Source organism: Ornithodoros turicata, unplaced genomic scaffold, assembly GCF_037126465.1.
Source record: "Ornithodoros turicata isolate Travis unplaced genomic scaffold, ASM3712646v1 Chromosome17, whole genome shotgun sequence".
Classification (NCBI taxonomy): domain Eukaryota; kingdom Metazoa; phylum Arthropoda; class Arachnida; order Ixodida; family Argasidae; genus Ornithodoros; species Ornithodoros turicata.
This window is the reverse complement of record NW_026999326.1, coordinates 90808-115033: the sequence shown is the minus strand read 5'-3', so window position 1 is coordinate 115033 and position 24226 is coordinate 90808. Positions and strand designations below refer to the sequence as shown.

At 44.6% G+C, this 24226-nt stretch overlaps 1 long non-coding RNA gene across 1 annotated transcript; it reads right to left on the bottom strand.

The window, feature by feature from the left end:
- Positions 1-10443: 10443 nt before the first annotated feature.
- On the bottom strand, positions 10444-12355 carry LOC135372742 (uncharacterized). The gene is made up of 3 exons (XR_010416096.1): positions 12239-12355; positions 11038-11209; positions 10444-10533 (listed from the first exon to the last, which is right to left on the bottom strand). It is a non-coding gene; the product is annotated as an uncharacterized LOC135372742 (long non-coding RNA).
- Positions 12356-24226: the final 11871 nt, after the last annotated feature.

Below are 24226 nucleotides of genomic sequence, written 5' to 3'. Positions count from 1 at the left end.
CTCATCGTGTTGTGTAACTGTTAATGTGTGCCACAGTATAACACATCTGGAAAATTTCGCATTGTAAAGCTGTGCAAAGCAGCAAAGGTAACTCAAGACCAACTTAAAGTTTCATATTAGGGTCCTCTGCAGATTATATTGCTCTGGTAGGATGCAAAGGTAAGATGCAGATAATATTGCTTAGATAAAATATTACCCTGGGCTTCGGTGGCTGAGAAGGCTAATAAAAGAATGTGTGTCCTGGGGTTCAGAGCTCTACTCTTCTCGGATTGGTTTGGTTATACGTGTGTGAGCAACAAATATTTCTCCTGTAGTACAGGCTGTGTCTTGGTGCTCAGTAAGCTGGGTGCTGAATCTGGACATGGGAGTCCAACCAGAATATGTACCAAAAAGCATGGATAAATGTGAGGCCATGAATTCTCAAGACGCTGGTGAAACTAAATATGCACTGATAATCATCTGAAGCTGGATTGAAACTCTGTGCGTCATTTTTGCTGCAGTTTCTTGTTGCAGTGCTTACTATAAAAGGCTGAGGTAATTCATGAAAAATGGATAGCACCCATCTACTGCGTCACGAGGTCAAAATAGGGCCCATATTGCAGAATCTAATTTGAATGTGTCTATTTGTTGAACGAGAAGGTAGCCAGCACTTAGAAGCTACTATTAATGATACTTTGCAAGCTGTGTGCGAATATTTTTGCTTTGCTTCTCACCATTTTTCCTAGTGTCTTCATGCTTATACTTATATTAGTAAAAACCACTTCGTCTGATTTCCCTCATCGAATGTCGGGCAAATTCAACAACAGAAACCCTAATTTTAATATGAAAACTATATAACTGATCAATAGAAATAGGGGAAAAAATGCAGAGCACACAGAAAAAACAAACGGGAAAGAGGAAGGGTCAGCCTCGTGAGAATATTTACGCTAATTGCATTGAATAAACAGTGAAGTAACCAAAGGGCCCACACCCAGCAACCCCGAGCCCATCAACATTCCTGCGCCACGAAAACAAAAGCACACACACATATATACATGGATGACGATGAGGTGAAAAAAAAGCAAAACAACAGACAGGAGTAGGCAATCAGACCACAGCATGAAAAGGAAGACCACAACACACAGTTACAGTTACATGAAGAATTATGAAGGCACAGCCAAACATTTGGTTGCAATTGACAGGTAGAACACAACTGAAATGAGGAAATAAAAGATGAGATTTTGTGAATGTCCTATCACTTCTTTGTATAAATATGAAGCATACAAGACTACTTATAAATGCAACATCTGTACCTAGACCTGCTTGAGTTTTCACACCTCAAATATCTTAAATGTACTCACACCACTTTTTACAAAGAAGGTTTCACATGCTGCAGGCTCCTTCATGTTGTCGCAGATTACCTAAAGGGCATAGATGGCGAGGACATCTGAAAGATTGCAATATTTAGCAATTGCGGTGGCTATTCAACAGGGAACACTCGTGGTGTGTTTACTCTATAAAATGTTCTTTTTATTCGCAACATGTTTTGGAATAGGATAGTCCATTAGCAGAGCTTTGAATATAATGTAAGATCTCAGGGAATTGAGACTATTAAAAAAAGGACACTCGTGCAATTAAGCGACTACTTATAGAAGATATTTTCGAAACATTTTTAATTGTGGCTTTTTGTGAAAAGCCAAGGTAGCGGAATTGAAGACAATGATTGTAAAAAGATCTTTCAACTAGTGCTTACTTTATTAGGCTTTGCCTAATATTTGGATCACGTGATACCAACAAAAAGCAACGCTGCCTGAAACGGGCCCAGCTAAGTAAAAACTCAGGACTGTGAACTGTTTTATTATGGAATTGAATAATCGTAGATTCGATTACGTTGTTGGAACAAATAGCGATATTCAAAAATATACAGATCCTTTAATTTTTTTCATATCGCCACCATCCTGCAAGTCAGCTTTGCGGCATACTCCGTAATGTAAAGTAGGCTTCGCCTTAAACTTCCGAACATAAAGTAGGCTTCTAATTTCTTCAAATGTAATGTGAACTGTGCCTAAAGATTTCAGGCGTAACACGAAGCGTGCTGTACAATGCTGCCATTGTTTCTGCATTTCAAGCATAATTTAGGTAGGCACTACAGTGAAAAACATTTTTACTTCAATAGGATTTCAAAACATTTCAGCAGACGTTGCTTGAGCTGCAGACGTTGCGTTACTTTTGGTTTAGTTGCATCATATTCATAATGCCCAGAAGAAAAACAGTCTCTGTTGGAAATATCAGCGGCTCTCATCCTGAGGCTTTTACCTTAGTTTCATCATATTGTGTAGCAGATCAGGTTTGTGAATTTCTGCAGGTGTTACAATTATGACGGCACTGCCGAGGCCAGGCGGCGTCCCCATGTGTTTGTGAACACCCTATTATCCACAGGCTTGCTTGGTACCCTGTAGCCTATGCTAGTGGGTGTTCAGGATCACTGCAGTGTTCGGCACTCATACTTAATTGTTCAGAAACCACCACTTTCCTCTTTTTTTCTCTCCTCTTCTTCTCTCTGATAATTTTTGTTGTATGTCCCCTTCACAATGGGGTAGGTCGCACATCACTGTGATGAAACAGTGTTGTCATCACTTATTTGTTGTTGTTGCAGGGAAGAGAAAATGTACTTAGTTTTCTTCATTACAAGTAGGATGCTTCTATTTAACATCCCCATTATCCATATGTTTCACTAAATTGTATACACATTTCCTTTTTTTGTATTTATATTGCTTGATATCCGATTCATTACTCAATTCAAACTTAAAAATTACATTTGCTAAAGAATTTGCATGTAAAGGGATCACATGCTATTATAAAATGCAAGTCACAAATTTTGGCGCGACAGAGCAGTTAATGCAGTTTTGCTCAATTGTGGTGTCACCTTCAGGAACGTGTGACCAGAAATTACGTTGCGCCAGATTCAATGTGGGCTATACTTTGTAGGCTTCAAACGAGTTGGATTTATTTGTCTTGCATTACACACACATATATAAGTAGATTAACTTAGAGTATGCTTAGAGCGTTGCTGCGCGTGATCATGTTCTGTCCGTTGCTCCTGGGGAAGTGTACTCTCCCTCTCCCTGTAACATGGTTGCCAACCTATAAGCGTGAAACCGAAACTAAGTCTTGTATTTTGCCTATATTCGGCCATCCTTTTCTTTCGATCGACCCGATCGAACAAATAAAGCTTAAGTTTTCATCTTCTGGGCCAGTCTCACAGAGCGTCTTGGTTCCTGCTCGTCATCATTGGATGACTCTGTCGAACTTGCGAAGTCGCCTTCTGAATTGTCGAACCTTTTCATTTTGTCTACCGGGACAGTGCCCTTGTAGCTTCGACCTTTGTGGCCAGTCTCGGGCAAGGATTGAATTCGGTATTGATCATGCGGCAGTTTCTCAATGACCTCATACGGTCCTCTATATTTGTCGCAGAGTTTCCTGGATTCTCTAGTGGCGGGAGATCCTCTTTCAATCAGTACCAGGTCTCCCACTTTGTACTCGGGCGCTGTGCTGCGCTTCTTGTTGTAGAGGCCTTGCTGATACCTTTGGTCGTTCTCGATGTTTTCGGCCGCTTGTGCTCGTCTTTCTAACATCTCCTTATCTAGCTCTTCCTTGAGCGTCTCTCGTACAGGGTCGCCCGTCAGGTTTCGCGGCACATAGTTGAACAGTAAGCTGAACGGGGACGTTCGAGTTGACCTGTTGTATGTAGCGTTTATTCCTCATTGCACTTGATGTAGGGTCTCGTCCCAGTCCTTGCCGTCGGATCCTTGGTAAGGCTAGAAATGGACGGAGTGATCAAGCGATTGTATCTCTCCACTTGGCCATTTGCCCTGGGAGTCGCTGTGGCATTTCTGATGTGAATGCTCTTGATGTCATGGCAGTACTTCTCAAATGTGCACTCGTGTATGATGTTCCGCGTTCCGTTATGATCCTAGCCGGAGCACCAAACATGCCCACAATGTCTTGGAGGAATCTCGTAGCGAGGACGGCACTTGTGTTACGTACGGCACGAATGATAACAAATTTAGTGAAAGCGTCCACCAGGACGATCACGTAGGTATTTCCACGCTTGCTTCGCACGAAGGGGCCCAGGTGATCGATATGTATCGTATGAAAGGGTTCTGCCACCTTCTCGATGCTTTGTAGCTCTCCTGGCCGTCTCCCCGATGGTTTCTTGTTGTACAAGCATTCTAAGCATGTTGAGATGTAGCTCTTCACGTAACGTCTCATGCGAGGAAACCAGTAGCTACGCTGTACGAGTTCCACTGTTTTATCAAGGGCGAAGTGTCCTGCTTCGTCAATGTATTTGCGTACTATTTGCCAGCGTGCTCGTGCTGGAACTACCCATAGCAGCGTGTCTTTTGTTCCGTCTTGTAGCCTTCGGAACACTCTTCCGTTTTCGAGTACAAAGTCCTGCTTTACTCTCTTCGCTTCCTTTGTTCGGTCTACACTAGCCAAGCTGTCCTTTATCTTCTGGATGTACGGATCTGAACGTTGCGCCACTGCCAACCAGTCCTCAGTTGTGACAGCTGTCGCTAGCATTTGTACAGTGTCCACTACATCTATTTCTTCAGGTTCTCCCACGGGAGCCCTACTTAGCGCGTCTACATGGCCCAACCTTTCGCCTGGTCTGTGCTCGATCTCGAAGCGGTACTCCTGAAGCCGACGATACCATCTACCAATCCGGGGAACGATGTGTTTCTTCGAGAAAGCCGTTCGAAGAGAATTACAGTCAGTGACCACCGTGAAGTCCAACCCAAGCAGGTAAGGGCGTAGCTTTTCCACAGTCCATACGACAGCCAATGCCTCCAGTTCGTACGAGTGATACTTTTCCTCGTCACGTGTCGTTCGGCGGCTGACATACATAACCGGGTGGAGGATATCGTCTGATTGTTCCTGCAGAAGCACACCTGCAAGGCCGTGGCTTGAAGCATCCGTGTGGAGCTGGGTCCTGGCCATAGGTGAATATAAGGCCAGTGTTGGCTTCTCCATCAGACTTCGTTTAATTTCAAGGAACGCTCTTTCTTGCTCGCACGACCAGCACCACGTCTGATCTTTGAAAGCAGTTAGCTGAGTGGCTTTGCAATGAGTGCGAATCGTGCTATGAATCTGCGGAAGTAGCTGTACAGTCCGAGGAATCGTCTTAGCTCGGGCTGATTACGTGGGACTGGAAATTCCGCGATGCTACGAAGCTTGTTCGGGTCTGGGTTGATTCCTGATTCAGAGATTTCATAGCCCAGGTATAATGTCTGCTCTTGGAAGAACGAACACTTTTTCAGTCGTAGTGTCAAATTTGCGTCACTAAGGACACTCAACACCTGACGGAGACAAGTCAGTCCTTCCTCTATAGTCCCTGTAGGGATCAGTAGGTCGTCCATGTAAGCCATAACTATCGTGTGTCTCAGTGGACCTAGTACGACATTGATCATCCTTTAAAAGACAGCTGGTGCCTTGACGAAACCGAAGGGCATTCTGGTAAATTCGTAATGCCCGTCTGGAGTTACAAATGCTGCCTTCGACCGACTCGACTCCGTTATCGGCACTTGATAATAGCCCGATGCCAGGTCTAACGTGGTGAAATACTTTTTGTCGTACAATCTGTCTAGCTGGTCGTCAGTCAGTGGAAGAGGGTAGCTTTCTTTCTTTGTGATACGGTTGAGCGCACGAAAATCTACACACAATCGTTTTTCACCGGTTTTCTTCGTCACGAGCAGAATAGGGTTTGCGAATTCAGAGTTCGACTCTTTTACGATGCCGGCTTCCTCCAGTTCTCGTACGATACCTCGAACCACTTCCCTTTCCGAGTGAGCGAGACGGTACGGACGGTACTTGACGACGCTGTCTTCGATGAGGTCGGTCCGCATTGCTGTGAGCGCCGTGCAACCAATTTCAGACATTGACTGTGCAAAACAGTCCCGGTAGTCGTTTAAAAGTTTAGCGAGTTCTTCTGCTTGGGCAGGTGTTACAGATGTGCCCAGGTTTATTTCGGAAGCCTTGATTTCGCTACTATGGCCCTCGTTGTTGGACAGCACCTCGACCACCGTTGGCGTATCCTCTGGCTTACACCACTGTGCTCTTACTACTCTGTCGTCCTCTTGAATGGAAAGTTCGTGCTCGGACACATTCGCGACCGGCAGAAGGTACTCCTGTTGTTCATCCTCGCAAAGCACGCAACTAAGGATGCAGTGCTCATAACCTGGACCAGCTCGATACTGAGCATCGACGTGGACGTCACCCATGTTCTCCTCTTTCGTGTACAGTGTGACAAGTCCGACGTAGTTTGGAGGAATAACCGTTTTCTTCTTCGCCCAAAGGCTGACATGTCGTGGCGCAAGAGCGGGTATTTTAATATGCTGCAGGGTGCCATCTTCGTCCAGGTGCGCATGTTCTTCAAAGATCCGCAGCATGTTACCTCTGCGTATGACTGTCACGTGTGGTTGCTCTGTGAAGGGTTGTCCGATCAGCAATGGAACTACTTGGGCATTATCTGGAACGATGTAGACGTCCACCGTTGCTGTGGCTTCGTCGACTTTCAGTTCCAGTCGCGCTTTGCCGATGGGAATTATTTTGCCAGAGCCGTAGCCGTGGATCTCAAATGGAGCTGAGAGATCGCTGTACTGAACCGATAATTCGTCTGCGTTAGTCTTGCGAAGCGTGACGCACTGGCTGCCCATGCCAACAAATGCCTCGACTTCTTTACCGTCCAGGAGAGCGGTCATGAAATACTTCGCGTTCGCTGGCCCTTCCGCTGTGACCACGTTTTGTGCGAGCACAGCTGCTGACTTTGGCGTTGCCGAACCCTTGTCTTTGTCTTGATGACAGTCTTTAGTCTCATGCCCTGTTCGTTTGCATTTGTCGCAGCGTGGCTTCCTCTGTGGCTGTGGACATGCGGCTGAAAGATGTCCGTATTCCGAGCAATTGAAGCAGAGGGGTTCTCCTTTGTCATTGTACATTGGTTTTCCTTTTCCTTTGGATGATGCGGTTTGGCCGGTGCTCTGTTTCGCACTCTTACTGGAGTCTTGGCCACCCGCGGAACGCGAGTGCTTGACGGTGTCCAGTCGTTCGTCCAACCGTTTCAGGCAACGAAGGAGTTCCTGGGGATTTGCAAATTCACGCACACTTAGCGATCGAACGGCGTTTTCGTCGTTGAGGCCAGTGATAATATACTCGATGCAAGCGGGATCGTCCAGTCCGCATCTTCTGGCGTTGGCGAGTTTGTCGTAGAAGTAGATCTCGATGGTTTCGTCCCAATTTTCTTTTTCGGGCCTCCATTTCCCGCAGTAGCTGTTGAAAACTTGCACTTGATGGAAACGCTTCTCGAAGCTTGCTTGTATATTGCGTTGTTGTGAGTCCATCATACCAGCTTCTCGCAACTCCTTCGAACTTCGAAAGCGCAAAGCAAGAAGTTTGTTTATCATTCCAGCCGTAAGCCGCCGCGAGTCCGTCTACCTTGTTGATCCACGCTTCCACCGTCAGCTGAGTGTTCGTAGCAGGATGATATGTCGGTATAAGGTTCGCGCTCGCTGAAGCGAGGTACCCGACCGGTGATGACTCATCACTGGCAACAGTACGTTGTGGTGGCCGAGGTGATTCGTAGAGTTGTCGAGCCCCGTCCATAGCTTCTCTAACCGCTGCTTGCACTGCGGCTTGCATTAGTGACTGAATATCAAAAATGTCCGCGTTGTTGCCGTTGTTCGGTGCTCTTGTCCCAGCATCGACGTTGCTGTGGTGTCCGATGCGAGTCGTGCCGTGAAGCCCACTTGACGGTGTTGCCTCGCTGTCCGCGCCCTGTTCTCCATTCGTGTCGCTGCTAACGACTTGTACGTTGTCGTCGGCTACGTTCGCCAGATTTTGGTCAACAGTAGTGCTGGATCCTGTCGGCATCCCGTCCATCGTTCGCGGAGCGTCCACGTTACGTGATGCACGGCGCGTGAGCATACTTTGCAATCCAACTCAATCAAAGCCCACCCAGGCGAAATTTTTTTTAACTGGTACCAGTTGAACTGTGTTATCGAACAGGGACCACTTCAACCGGCCCCAGATCAACTGGTACCAGATGGGACAACTGGTCCCTGTTCGATAACACAGTTCACCCAGTCCCAGTTGCAACCGGTCCCAGTCTCAACTGGTACCACTTGGCCCATCTGGTTTCTAACCGGTCGCAGTCTCAACTGGAACTGGTTGCAAACCTCATTGTTGAGCTGGGACCGGTTGAAGTGGCTTCACTTAGAGCGGCCTGTTCGGACAGAGGTTAGCTTGTATCTCACCGGTGCCCCTTTGCAGAATCGCTGTTCCCAGCAACAGCAGATCCAAAGGACTGCAATGCAGAATTGCATTTTATTTGTAGTCAAACATTACACATAGTCTAATGTACATGCAGCGTAACTATAACATAATTAAATTATAGCAGTAGCTGAGCTACAGAGTTACATGGAATAGATAATACTTCATAGTTGATTGGTCCCTTGCTTGACTGCCTTGTGGACATCTTGAATCATTCAACAAAGTATTTGAGATGTTCTTAATAGCACACGATGGATCACTATTTTCCTTTGAGCCCCAGCAGCTAAGGTTTCTGGAAAGTTGAAAAGGCAGAAGTGAATATGCATTCAATTGCAACATGTAATTGTGGTGTGTGCCTGAGCAGTCACTCAATTTGAGCAGTCGTGGCCCCGGAAAGGGAGGAGGAGGAGGAGTGTCGTTGGGAGGAACCCGAGAGGTCTGCCTGCCTGATTAGGCGGCATGTTTCTCGGGAAGGGAAAGGTGGTGGAGAGGAGGAGAGGGTGAAGTGGAAGACCGAGCGGAATCCGCTCGGGGGGAGGATAGCTGCGTCCATGGTCCGACTTCAGGGGAACTGTGCCGGCATACGCCTATTACACATCTGAGGGAAACCCAGGAAAAACCCCAGACGGCACAGCCGGCCCGCGGATTCGAACCGCGGACCTCCCAGTCTCCAAGCGCACGCGTTACCGCTGCGCCACCGGAGCTGGTAAGCCCCGGAAAGTACGCGAATCTCTCAACATTTCCGTTGTGCAGTAGTTGGACCTTTCAACTAAGAGATTCGCCGGCTTTCGGGGCCAATGAGTACTACTCTGCGCACTACGCTACTTCGACAACATCCGTGGTGCGAAGGATCTAAAACACGAGAATGAACGAAAAAAAAAAGCAAAAACAAAAACATGAATGCAAAAAGTTGCTGGTAACGTTAACATAAACCGGATGTTACTCGTAAAACGGCATACACTTGCAGGTGCCACGAATGTGACGCAGAACAAAGAGAAGCGGTTGTAGTGGAAGTAATATTTCTAAATGGTGCAAAAGGGAAAAACACTTAAGCATATAGTACTCACAAAATAAAGCGGTCTCCACAGTTGTAGTCGAGCTGTAATCCTTTTTAATTCCTGTAATTTCGTCATGGATCTTAGCCACCAGCTCGCTTGCTTTTTAACCATTTTATCTGTAATCCTATAAGACCCACCCGCCCGACCGCTGGCGCTCATTGCACTGTCGCACTGTCGTAACTTGCAGCCAAATCCTTTAGATTATAAAACCAACGCCTATGTCACACATCACGCTAAGAACATAACGGGCAAAAATCGCTGTAAAAGCATGCTGCTAAGCAAGCGACCGTTGAACAGTAAACGCATGATTCATCGCGGGAGCAGGAACGCACAAAATACAACTATAAGAGTTCCAAAATAACTTTCGTTAACACTAACGAACTTTACCAAAAATTGAAATATGATTATTTCTACTAATAAAGTTACTTTCTGATCGTTTTTATAACTTCATCTTGCAATCTTCATATTAACCTGTCCCGGCACTGAAACCGAAACTTCCCCCAAATATGTAAACTGGTCCAGTTCGAACTGGCACCACCTCACTTCCAGTTGCTACCAGTCCAGCTTGAACTGGTACCAGTTCACTTTCCAGTTGACGCCATCCCAGCTTCAACTGGTTGCACACAGTGCCCACTTGCCACCAGACCAGCTTGAACTGGTACCAGTTCACTTTCCAGTTACCACCAGCCCAGCTTGAACTGGTACCAGTTCGCTTTCCAGTTACCACCAGCCCAGCTTGAACTGGTACCACAAAGTGCCCAGTTGCCACCAGCCCAGCTTGAACTGGTACCAGTTTACTTTCCAGATGCCACCAGTTTGGTACCAGTTGGTTCCAGTTGACCACCAGTTGGTGCGAACTGGGAACGAGCTGGTACAGCTTGGGACAAAAGTTTACGGAACACCGGAGTGTCACACTTCTCTATTTGGGTGACACCCTGGCGGCAAACAGGAGTGGACACACAAACTGAGGGACGGACAGAATATCCGGTCACCTGTTTCTTATTCGATCTCTTCGTAATATCTCGAAGGGGGAGGTCCCGATGAAGAAATACGTCAGTGCCGTGTTCCGTGAACTTTTGTCCCAAGCTGTACCAGTTGACTTCCCAGCTCAAATTTTCGCCTGGGCTGATGATGAAAATGGCGAGTCGATCCCACTTCTGATTTCTGTAGGCTTCAAACGAGTTGGATTTATTTGTCTTGCATTACACACACATATATAAGTAGATTAACTTAGAGTATGCTTAGAGCGTTGCTGCGCGTGATCATGTTCTGTCAGTTGCTCCCGGGGAAGTGTACTCTCTCTCTCCCTGTAACATGGTTACCAACCTATAAGCGTGAAACCGAAACTAAGTCTTGTATTTTGCCTATAACTTGGAAGAGCTATTTTCAAAATGGAACTGCTTGTACAGTGATTGCTTTCAATTCAACTGTCTTGGTGTTAAAAAAATTGTCAAAAAAATTAATAGAAATACTATTTTTGTTTGTTAGAAGGTTAATTGCACAAGTGTCATTATTCCTACCAGCTTCAAGGCAGAACGACTGTTATGTAAAATAAAACCTGTGCTACTGTAACTTGCCATTTTTAATTTTCTTAATATGTTGCTGGTAAAAACAAGACGCTCAGCATACGATATAACACAATGAATTATAAATGAACAGTAGGAAGTATACTTACGGTTCCGACGTGTTTCACCGCATGAGAGGGAGTGTGCTTCCTCTATTTTCTGGAGGAGGTCCTCTTCGCATTTTATTCTTCGTGACACAGCAAGCTCCCCGATCTTCTTTAATCCAGATGATGTACCACATAGAGGGTCCTCACCCTGAAGTCTTTGGTATTCCCTACAAAACTGACAGATGACAGAAAATATACACATGAGGACTGCATATGTAAGAGCAACAATACAGAATTTGCCCCTGTTGTACGCCGAGTTATCAATAAAGAGCGCCCTAGTTTTTGGTGTACACCTCACATTACTCCCACCCAAACTCAAATTCCTAATTCTAGGGTTGACCCCAATAGATGCCCATCCTCCTAAGTGCTGCAGCGAGCACTTAGTAGATTGTAGCAACTGATTGCAGCATGTGGAGAAATTGTCGGAAGGAACTCATCGAGCTTAGAGTACTGTTTGTGCCAACAATTTTCAAGACAACAATCAACAGATATTGCAACAGAAGCAGCTTTGTGAACACCCATAAAGCATTTTTGTCATAATTTTTTAACATGATCTCACCATGGTTTATTCGAATAAAATTTTACCAGCCTATGCCTAGAGCTTTAAAGGAAAATGTAACAATAGCAATGGGCCCATTGCTCCACGCACCACAATTCGCCATATATCACTGCCATTGAATGCGACCATCATGAAGGCCCTGCGCTGCTTCACAACATGACCCACAAGTGTTTAAAACAAATATAAATAAAAAATGCTGGCCCGAAAATAAAGAACCTGCCTTCTAATACTGACACTCGGAACATATGAACTTCACACGATGGTGCATTGAATGCTTAAAAGATGACACGAAAGATCTTTTCAGGAAAATATTCAACCTAGACTCCGTAAATGATGGAAAATAAAAGCCGCACATTCCAAGAAATCGTAAATGTCCTATACCACCCTACTTTCTATGGCAGAGGTGGTCATAATGCGTCGCAATTCACTTTGAAGGGTATATTTACTAAAAGCCACAAACAAATCTGCACAATGGGTCTTTTTTATCATTTCACCTGATGTACCTGATTTCACATCATTTCACCCAACCAACAACCAATTGCAGTGAAGTTTCTAGAAGTCTGTAACTGTTTTACCTGGATTGTAAGCTTTCACCTTGAACAACCCTGTGCGGTCTCTAAAGCCTTTTTTTTAGATAACACCTACCCTTGCGGAATCCATGAGATACGGGAAAATCTCCTTCACTGTGGCTATGGAGGGGAGTTCTGCCAGCGCTGTGGCTCTTCGGCTGAAGGTGGCATCCATTCGACTCATGACCTGAACCTCATCAGGCTTAGGCCTTTTTGCTCCTTTGAGGAGCCACTGTTCGTGCTCTGTAATGCTGACGTCATCCTCCGCACCAGAGGCACTTACATGATTATGCTGTCCAAAAAGAAAACTCTCTCAGATGTCATTGTTGTAAAATATGTGATACAATTCTCCTGATTTCTGTACATTCAGAAGTGCCAGTGACTCACATTTTAAGTACATGTTTTGTATGAATTTGCATACAACACTCTCACTTAACATTTTCCCCTCTACAGCTTGTGGAGACAAATATATAAAATGCCACTACTGTAAATTGCAAAGTTAATAATCGATAGTTTTCAATTGGTGCTTGAGGGCACTGCGTGGCATGTAAACTACAAGAAATATGAGTGTGAAATATGAATTGTGAGTAAAAAGTGAACTAAGTAAAGTGTAACTTGTTGTTGCACTTGTTCGTTTGGAAAAGTGCCTATTTGCAGTTGGGGCATGTTTAGACAGGGACGTGCAGCCTTCAGAACAACTGCACTGGGAACATGCAACGCTACCAGTGCTACAGACGTTTATTGAATGTGACTGTCATTAGCAATGGCCGATTGCTGCTACAGTAGTTATTTACAGTAAAAGTAATTGGTTACAATAACTTAGTTACTTGAAATTAGTAAATTAAAGCTCTGACACCTTATCCCAGATACATTTCAAATTTACGACTGGCTCCACCATACAACCTTGGCACTCTGACGAAGAGGGCGGATACGCTTGCAGTATTTTTCAGAACTGCTTTTTATGCAGTTTAACAACCAGCTCGCCAAATTTATGGAGATCAGTACTTTAAAGTACTCATTGAACAGCTAATATCTGCTAAGCGCTGGGGCGACCGTCATAGGTTAGTTATCGAAATCTTGTGAATAACTATAACAAGTACAAAACAAAATCACTCACTAAGTTAAAAACGAATTTTTGTAGCTAAAAGCTTACAGCTACTTTCTTCACTTTTCTTCTTTGAAGTGTTTCCTCGGAAAAGTCAGTTTCCTCAACGTTTGCTACTCTTTTCCTTGACGTAGCAAACTGCTCGCTTGCTTCCACGACCCTTCTGTTTGACTGCACCTTACGCCGCTCGTTTTTGAATTTGTTCCTTAAGGCAACAATCCATGAATGCTGCCAAAGAAGATCACAAGTGTGCACTTTCTAATTGCAGGCGAAATCACTCAAAGGTCGTGCTTGAGCCCTCTCGGTTTTGCTTCCAAAGATTATCATGCAATTCTCACTGCAAATAAAGATATTTTCCAGAGTCTTACGGCCCAATGTTGAACTGCTCTCGATTTAGGCGAGGTCAAAGTTCGTCATAGTCGCGAAAACGAGAAAGGTGACCTGTTGAGCAGGGTTTTGCATCTTGGTGGACGTTACTGATATAGAATGAATGAGCGTGGCCTTAACATTCTGCCAATATCAAGTTCTTCCTTCATGTTTCATTTCTGGCCAGCGTATGAGAGCTGCTATTTGGCGCTTTTTCTTCCAACTAAACGCCTTGGTAAGGGCACTTCTCGAACAAACTGGAAGGGTAAAAAAAAATCAGCATACTCTGGACCTTCCATACTTCGAAATCAAATGTTCTGAAGACCGAGCACGTAATAGTTTATGCCACATTTAATCCGACATGTAGTACCTTTGGTAAAGTTGAGTAGTAAGTACTGACCACGTCTATCCGGAAACGCTACAAGGCTTCTGGACGCCATTAATTAGCAATTAGAGCTAATTGGGACCCCCCACATTAATCAGCATCATCCAATGAGTCATCACACTAATTGGGGAGCGTCTAACTAGTGTCCAGACCATCCTGTGCGTTTCCGGATAGACGTGGTCATAAAAAATAAAAAATAGATAGAGAGAGAGTGGAGAGAAGGAGTTTAGTTGAAGATCAACGATGCCATCTTGAAGAAAGCGGCCCGGAAAGGCCGCTGACCGTCGCTGGGCGACGGAGCACAGAGGCAGGTAGCAAAGCATTGCAGCTATGACCACAAGTTCCGGACATCCTGTGACGTCAGCTGTGACGTCATCACGGCATGTCTGGGCAAGTTAGGACAGCTCTGGGCATGCAAGGAGAAAAACACTTGTAATACAGAGGCTGGGAAAGCAAGAGTATGCAAACCATCAATAGCTAACAGGAAAAAACAATTAGTTACACAACAAATGAGCCCACCAGAACAGGAGCATAGAACCATGCGACTGCTCCATCCGAGAGGCAGGCAGAAACTGACTCGTAATGGTTTTTTTCTCCTGTATAAAGCCCCACAGCTGCACCCCCTAGCGGTTACTTTCTCAACTAATCTCACAACAAAATTATTCAGAATCACGCCAGCGCTACTCCCGATCCCAAGGCAGAAGAAGATAGAAAATGGCGGGGATGCCCGGACAACAGCAACCAGCACCCGGCGTGCACGGGCACGAAAATCTCAAACAAAGCGGGAACAAAGTTGGCGAAAGCATTAGTTAAACAACAAATCACCTCACCACAGTAGGAGCGCAGACCGATGCGACTGCTCTCCGTGACAGCCAGCCAGAAACTGAGCGAGCGCGGGGAGCCCACGTCCGCTTTCCGCGACAGCCGGAGAGAAACTGACTGAGGCGCCGCTCCGCGGCCGCTACGCATACGCGCTCCTAGCGCCCTCTGGGGCGACCACCTCCGAGAGGCTAAGAGTGAAGAGCATTCCTGCGCCCCCTGCTGGCCATTCTCATTGGTCGTGAGGCTAAGAGAGAATAGCATTCCTGCGCCCCCTGCTGGCCGTTCTCATTGGTTGTGACGTCATCCTATTGTCTCAGGGCTACCCTGTTTTTTTACAATTTACAATTTACAATGAAGCCACAGTATGACGTCATCATGCAGCTGCGTGGCTCAAGGACGCGTACGCTCTAGACAGGGGACATATTATTTATTGAATCACTATCCCAAGATTATTTCCTTTATTGTTCTATAACGATTGAATAGGAAACTATTGGAGAAGAGCACCATGCATGAAAGCTGATCGTAGGAATTCCAAAGTCTTACTAAATGAGACTTGCAAAAGAACAAGATATCCTAACACGTAACTTCATCAATGGCAAATAAGAGGACTAGGTACTCAACAAATCAACACAGAGTACGGGTAAACAGGATCGCAGAACTCAGGGCAGCACTATCGTCAAGACAACAATGTTCCTTGTCAAAAAAGAAAAAAATACAAAACGTCAACACAGGAAAGCATGCATATCGGGGCATGTCAGAACACGTCAGGACAAATTGTACGACTGCTGGGCAACAGAGGAAAACAAACAAACACTTGAACAGAGTGAAAAAGACACTCACCATCATTTTTCCCGTTCATAGCATTCCCTCATTGTATATCCGCTCGTCACAAAATCCACCTGCATCGTCGAACACCATTCACCAGTGACGAACCACACATCCGCACCCCATCAGTGGCAGACAGAACCCCACCGAAGCTACGCTCTTCCACTGACGGTCAACGCCAGGAGACAGAATTTGCGTGTCCAGACCCGTCAGTGTCCAAGAGAGAAGTGAATCCTTGCGCCCCCTGCAGGCCGTTCTCATTGGTCGTGACGTCATCCTATTGTTTCAGGGCTACCCTGTTTTTCTCCACTAATGCTCCTCTAGACAAGGTCAACCTGAAACAATGGTCTCGTGGTATGACGTCATCATGCAGGTGCGTGGCTCAAGGACGCGTACGCTCTAGACATGGGACCTGTTATTTATTGAATCACTATCCCAAGATTATTTCCTTTATTCTACTATAATGATTGCATAAGGAACTATTGCAGAAGAGCACCATAGAAAAGAGGCGATTGTAGCATTTCATTCCCAAAGTCTTACTGTACAGGGAAAAAATAATGGTTCAGCAAGACATGTCCATCTCAGCCGAGAGCCATGCAGCTAAGTGAATAATGACGCTTTGTTCCTCCTGAATAAAGTCACACACCTGTCCCCCTCGCGGTTACTCTCTGAACTAAATGAATCGCAAAATTATTAAGAATAGCTCTACTCCCATTCAAGGCAGCAATATCGTCAAGAATATTTCTTGTACAAAAAGAAAAAAAGCTACATGTAGAAGGAAAGCATGTCAGAACAAGCCCAGGCATGTCAGTGCATGTTTGTCAGACAACAAGGGGGAAAAAGCAAAAAGAAACAAAGAAGGAAACCAGCATCAAACTATTTCTAAGCACACACACTCCTCTTGTTCAAAAACAGTGCTCATCATAAATCTGTCCAGGGGAATACACACCATTTTGCTACACTTTTTTCAGTAACAGTCAACGCATTGCTACAGACTGCGTGACGTCATCACATCCTGTCTGAAGAAGAAGACAGCGGCAAAGACTCCTATTAATTATTGAATTGCAAGATTATTTCCTTTGTCCTACTCTTAATGACATTCATTCTCTCATTAAAATTCAACAAAAAAGCACCCTGCATATTAACGATTTTCACCCCAAAGGCTCATCATGGTCATTAGAATTACAGTAAACTACCACTGCTCTTTAAAATGATAAGAGAGTCCACTCCACATCACCTCCAGGCTTATGTAATACATGACCCTTTCTACATTCGTTGTCTGAGGCTACACCTGCGAGCAAAAAAGGCGCGGAAGCCGGGGGGCAAAGTTCCATTCGCGCATTGCGAGCAAAAAGGCGGGAAAGCCTGGGAGCAAAGTTCTATTCGCGCGCTCCAAAGCACAAGACAGAACGCCTTTACGGGAACATGATGGCATTCCTATACTATATTAATGATTATTGCATTGCAGTTTAGAAAAGCTTCTACAAAACTATAATTTTAGGAGCCCATTAAAATTCTACTTTCTATGGAAACTATAATTGCCCTATTACTTGGATCGCTACTAATGAAGCGCTCCAATTTTTTCTCTCTTCCCATTTCAGCCTTGTCATGCAGGGAAGCAGACTCACATCCAAAATAATTAATTTACACTGAGGGTGCCGTGCTTCAGGAATTCCTATCCTGCGCTCAGATGCAAGCATTTCTTTACGGATACAGCTGACTTCCTCAACATACCGAGCTCCTACCAACATCTAACAAACAATCAGAGAAACCCTCTTCTCAGCTGTACCATGCGACTTTCTTCTGCGTAAAATCGGTGATTTGAGGAAGAGAGCAGCGAAAACTTGCGCGCACTTGTGCTTGACTTAGAAAACCTGAAGCATATGCCAATAAACCAAGAAAAAGACACTCATGTCTGCTATCTGATAGTGCCACATACACAGACGCATTGTCGCAAAGAAAGCACAGGACAGGGATACACAACTTTCTTTAGGTGAGCAGGGAAAAGGCTTAAGACCTCAGGAATAATAGCAGAGTCACTGGACATCGCTACGCGGCTAACACAAGATAACAACAACAAGATAATAGCGGCGGGTAAAATTGCAACACTGCTAAACAAGCCCCAACATGCCATCATGACGTCGCAAACCAGGAAAAAGAAGCACGCGCGCGCACACAGCAGCTCAGGAATGCACAAGGAGAGGTGCTTTATAGGAATTTCTACTCCACACACTCAGATACCAGCATTTCTGCACAAATACCTATAACGGCTGACTTCCTCAACATATCGAGGAAAGCGAATACTGACACTCAACATATAACAAAAAACAAACAAATTCCATTCTCATGAACTCTCCTCTGCCGAGCGGCTTTCTCCTGCTCTACCTGGATGCTGACTGTTTCCCCTCATCTACATTCTGAGTAAAAGCCGTGAAAGGAGAAAAGAACTGCGAAAAATTGCACGCATTTGTGCTCCAATAGCTGTAACTGCAAGAAACCGTAGCGCACGCCAATACACTGAGAAAAAGACACCCATTTCTACCACCAGATAATTCTTGCATAATACCACATACACAGCCGCATTACCCTTGCGTAAAGAAAGCACAGGACAGGGATACACAAATTTCCATAAGTGAGCAGGGAAAAGGCTTCAGTCGAACCGCTCAGAAATAACCGGAGAATCAACGCTTATCGCAACGAAACTCGACGGCTAGCACAACATGACACCAACAACATACTGGCAGCGGGTAAAATTGCAACACTGCTAAACAAGTCCAGACATGCCACGATGACGTCACAAATCAGGAAAAAAAGCACACGCATGCACGCACAGAGGACAACGCATTAAACACACGGAGCGCTCAGGAATAATCGTAGCGTTACCGCACATCGCTACGAAGCTCAACGTCTAACACAAGACGGCAGCAACAAGATATTAGCGAAGGGTAAAAATTGCAACACTACTGAACAAGTCTAGACATGCGACATCGAATGCGAAAACACTGGTGATCGGGGAGAAGGCCTAAGCCTGCGGCGGATCATCATAGAGCATACACAACTTCATTTTTCTATTTTGCGTAAACTAAACGCGGTCTGCTTGGAAAACGACGTACAAATTTTCTTAGGGAGCAGAGAAATATATAAATTTGTACTCCGTGCTCAGATACCAGCATTTCTGCTGAAAAACCTTCAAAATTAAGCACTGCTTACTTCGTCAAGATATCGAACACCCAACAAAATCAAACAAACAACCCCACTTCCACTGGTAGAACACTATTCAGCTTTTACGCAGGAGGCTTTCTTCTACATAAAAAGTAGAGAAAATAAGAAAAGAGCAGCGAAATATTACACGCACTTTTGCTCGCATAGCTATCAAAGAAAAAAAATAAATAAAAGAACGACGCACACGCTAATAAACTGTGAGAAAGACACCCTTTTCTGCTATCAGATAATTATTGCATAATGCTAAATACTCATTTGCATTGGCCCTGCGTGAAGAAAGCACAGGACAGGGATACACAATCTATCTTAAGCGAGCACGGAAAGTCACTTCTACTCGAACAGCTTAATACCATGAAGTCTGAATTTTTGCAAAGAAAATAAAGCCTGAACAGCGCTACGAAGGTGACAGACACATACTATCAAACAAACAAACACTTCTTCGAGTCTGTATTATCTTTTAAAAAATAACGAAAGCACACATAAAAAAAATCAAATCGGCTAGGTAGCCTACCAGACGTTGTGCCTTAAAGTTGGCTGCACGCAATGCGCGGAAGCATGCTGTGAAGCCAACTTGCGGTTTTGCTGGATGCACATGAAGTCCGATTCCAATTGGAAATCGCGCTAAGGACGTGCCAAACGTGGAATTTTCGCAAGATTAATCCCAATACCTGGAATTCTGTTCATTTTAGCGGGAATGCTAGCGCTTGTGCTCCATTATTCGAAATTTTCGAATATTCGAATTTCTCGATTATCAAATTTTCGAATACGAATAGGGTTCGAATATCAACAATATTCGAACAATACTCGAAATTTCGAATATTCGCACACCTCTAGTGAATACTGACACTCAACGATATATAACAAAAAACAAACAAATTCCATTCTCATGAACTCTCCTCTGCCGAGCGGCTTTCTCCTGTTCTACCTGGATGCTGACTTTTTCCCCCCTCACCTACATTCTGAGTAAAAGCAGTGACAGAAGAAAAGAACCGCGAAAAATTACACGCATTTGTGTCACAGGACAGGGATACACAAATTTCTGTAAGTGAGCAGGGAAAAGGCTTAAGTCGTACCGCTCAGGAATAATCGGAGAATCACCGCTTATCGCTACGCGGCTAGCGCTTGAACAGCGCTACGAACGTGACAGATACATACTAACAAACAAACAAACATACAAACAAACAAACAAACAAACAAACAAACAAACAAACAAACACTTCTATTCATTTCTATTGATAAAGGCGTAAACCACACTACAAGAACAAAGCACGCTGCTTCAGGAAAGCGTATCAAATGCATCGCAACAGGACCGGCTCTCATAAAATAGCCTGCCCAAAACGAAGACTTCACCAGGTTCGCGAGGTAATTCCATTAAAAACGCTCTCGGTCTATCCTACAGATAGCAATGCAAGCGCTGCTACCCTTATTTTTTAAGCCACTATTCCACGCAATAGTACATAAATGTATCACTCGTGTCACATGAAAAGGCACACACAAAGAACTTACTTGTCAAGTGGGATCCCTGGTTCAGGAAAGCGCGCGCGCCCGCGCGCACACATACACAGACACACACTCACATTTTCACACTCACAAACACAAAGTCTATTCTCACAACCACGTAAATCCATATTATTCCTCAGGTCAATAATTATCCTACCATCGTCAAAAGATGGCTCACTCTTGTATGCGATCGCAAAGCGATAGGTCCTCGTTCCGGATGTAATAGGATATCGCCACTCGGCCGACGCGAACCAAAGAAAGAAAGAAAGGAATGCGCGTTCGCTATACCTCCACAAAGAAAACGGTGCCGTGCTTCTACGCAGCTCTCATCATACAGGAGTGAATTGTCTTCTTCGTTTTCCTTTTATTTTCTTGCACCCATATATTTTGCAAGAATACTATAAAGCAGAACGGACAAATGTGAACATCATTCGCTACACACTGTAGCTCTCATCATTTTTAAACCAAACCACTTAACATGTGTTCATAGGTCTTCACTAAATAGGTGAGCCGATAATGACTCAAAATGAAATGAAATAAAATAAAATAATCATTCCAGCATCGCTGGCTGCAAGCTTGGGTACCCTGCTTGGGTCTGCTGGCGCTGGAATAAAAGATTTATCGCGAGGGTACTACAATGGTGAGCTCTGCTGCTGTTTAAGTGATAAAACAGTGCGTCTGCTCGGGGAAAGGGATCGCGCGCGTCCAAACCGCGAGGCCCGCGTTGCGCTCGCACGGGGAATCGCGCGCGTCGCGTCCCGAGAACGGGTCCGCGCGCGGCTCGCGTGGGGCGCGTTTCGGGAGCACTGTTTTATCACTTAAACAGCAGCAGAGCTCAGAGAGATACCTCCTGTGGAGGTATAGCGAAAGCGCATTCCTTTCTTTCTTTTTTGGTTCGCGTCGGCCGAGTGGCGATATCCTATTACATCCGGAACGAGGACCTATCGCTTTGCGATCGCATACAAGAGTGAGCCATCTTTTGACGATGGTAGGATAATTATTGACCTGAGGAATAATATGGATTTATGTGGTTGTGAGAATAGACTTTGTGTTTGTGAGTGTGAAAATGTGAGTGTGTGTCTGTGTATGTGTGCGCGCGGGCGCGCGCGCTTTCCTGAACCAGGGATCCCACTTGACAAGTAAGTTCTTTGTGTGTGCCTTTTCATGTGACACGAGTGATACATTTATGTACTATTGCGTGGTATTGAGGCTTAAAAAATAAGAGTAGCAGCGCTTGCATTGCTATCTGTAGGATAGACCGAGAGCGTTTTTAATGGGATTACCTCGCGAACCTGGTGAAGTCTTCGTTTTGGGCAGGCTATTTTATGAGAGCCGGTCCTGTTGCGATGCATTTGATACGCTTTCCTGAAGCAGCGTGCTTTGTTCTTGTAGTGTGGTTTACGCCTTTATCAATAGAAATGAATAGAAGTGTTTGTTTGTTTGTTTGTTTGTTTGTTTGTTTGTTTGTTTGTTTGTTTGTATGTTTGTTTGTTTGTTAGTATGTATCTGTCACGTTCGTAGCGCTGTTCAAGCGCTAGCCGCGTAGTGATAAGCGGTGATTCTCCGATTATTCCTGAGCGGTACGACTTAAGCCTTTTCCCTGCTCACTTAAAGAAATTTGTGTATCCCTGTCCTGTGACACAAATGCGTGTAATTTTTCGCGGTTCTTTTCTTCTGTCACTGCTTTTACTCAGAATGTAGGTGAGGGGGGAAAAAGTCAGCATCCAGGTAGAACAGGAGAAAGCCGCTCGGCAGAGGAGAGTTCATGAGAATGGAATTTGTTTGTTTTTGGTTATATATCGTTGAGTGTCAGTATTCACTAGAGGTGTGCGAATATTCGAAATATTCGAAATTTCGAGTATTGTTCGAATATTGTTGATATTCGAACCCTATTCGTATTCGAAAATTTGATAATCGAGAAATTCGAATATTCGAAAATTTCGAATAATGGAGCACAAGCGCTAGCATTCCCGCTAAAATGAACAGAATTCCAGGTATTGGGATTAATCTTGCGAAAATTCCACGTTTGGCACGTCCTTAGCGCGATTTCCAATTGGAATCGGACTTCATGTGCATCCAGCAAAACCGCAAGTTGGCTTCACAGCATGCTTCCGCGCATTGCGTGCAGCCAACTTTAAGGCACAACGTCTGGTAGGCTACCTAGCCGATTTGATTTTTTTTATGTGTGCTCTCGTTATTTTTTAAAAGATAATACAGACTCGAAGAAGTGTTTGTTTGTTTGATAGTATGTGTCTGTCACCTTCGTAGCGCTGTTCAGGCTTTATTTTCTTTGCAAAAATTCAGACTTTATGGTATTAAGCTGTTCGAGTAGAAGTGACTTTCCGTGCTCGCTTAAGATAGATTGTGTATCCCTGTCCTGTGCTTTCTTCACGTAGGGCCAATGCAAATGAGTATTTAGCATTATGCAATAATTATCTGATAGCAGAAAAGGGTGTCTTTGTCACAGTGTATTAGCGTGTGCGTCGTTCTTTTATTTATTTTTTTTCTTTGATAGCTATGCGAGCAAAAGTGCGTGTAATATTTCGCTGCTCTTTTCTTATTTTCTCTACTTTTTATGTAGAAGAAAGCCTCCTGCGTAAAAGCTGAATAGTGTTCTACCAGTGGAAGTGGGGTTGTTTGTTTGATTTTGTTGGGTGTTCGATATCTTGACGAAGTAAGCAGTGCTTAATTTTGAAGGTTTTTCAGCAGAAATGCTGGTATCTGAGCACGGAGTACAAATTTATATATTTCTCTGCTCCCTAAGAAAATTTGTACGTCGTTTTCCAAGCAGACCGCGTTTAGTTTACGCAAAATAGAAAAATGAAGTTGTGTATGCTCTATGATGATCCGCCGCAGGCTTAGGCCTTTTCCCCGATCACCAGTGTTTTCGCATTCGATGTCGCATGTCTAGACTTGTTCAGTAGTGTTGCAATTTTTACCCTTCGCTAATATCTTGTTGCTGCCGTCTTGTGTTAGACGTTGAGCTTCGTAGCGATGTGCGGTAACGCTACGATTATTCCTGAGCGCTCCGTGTGTTTAATGCGTTGTCGTCTGTGCGTGCATGCGTGTGCTTTTTTTCCTGATTTGTGACGTCATCGTGGCATGTCTGGACTTGTTTAGCAGTGTTGCAATTTTACCCGCTGCTAGTATGTTGTTGGTGTCATGTTGTGCTAGCCGTCGAGTTTCGTTGCGATAAGCGTTGATTCACCGGTTATTTCTGAGCGGTTCGACTGAAGCCTTTTCCCTGCTCACTTATGGAAATTTGTGTATCCCTGTCCTGTGCTTTCTTTACGCAAGGGTAATGCGGCTGTGTATGTGGCATTATGCAAGAATTATCTGGTGATAGAAATGGGTGTCTTTTTCTCAGTGTATTGGCGTGCGCTACGGTTTCTTGCAGTTACAGCTATTGGAGCACAAATGCGTGTAATTTTTCGCGGTTCTTTTCTCCTTTCACGGCTTTTACTCAGAATGTAGATGATGTGAAACAGTCAGCATCCAGGTAGAGCAGGAGAAAGCCGCTCGGCAGAGGAGAGTTCATGAGAATGGAATTTGTTTGTTTTTTGTTATATGTTGAGTGTCAGTATTCGCTTTCCTCGATATGTTGAGGAAGTCAGCCGTTATAGGTATTTGTGCAGAAATGCTGGTATCTGAGTGTGTGGAGTAGAAATTCCTATAAAGCACCTCTCCTTGTTCATTCCTGAGCTGCTGTGTGCGCGCGCGTGCTTCTTTTTCCTGGTTTGCGACGTCATGATGGCATGTTGGGGCTTGTTTAGCAGTGTTGCAATTTTACCCGCCGCTATTATCTTGTTGTTGTTATCTTGTGTTAGCCGCGTAGCGAT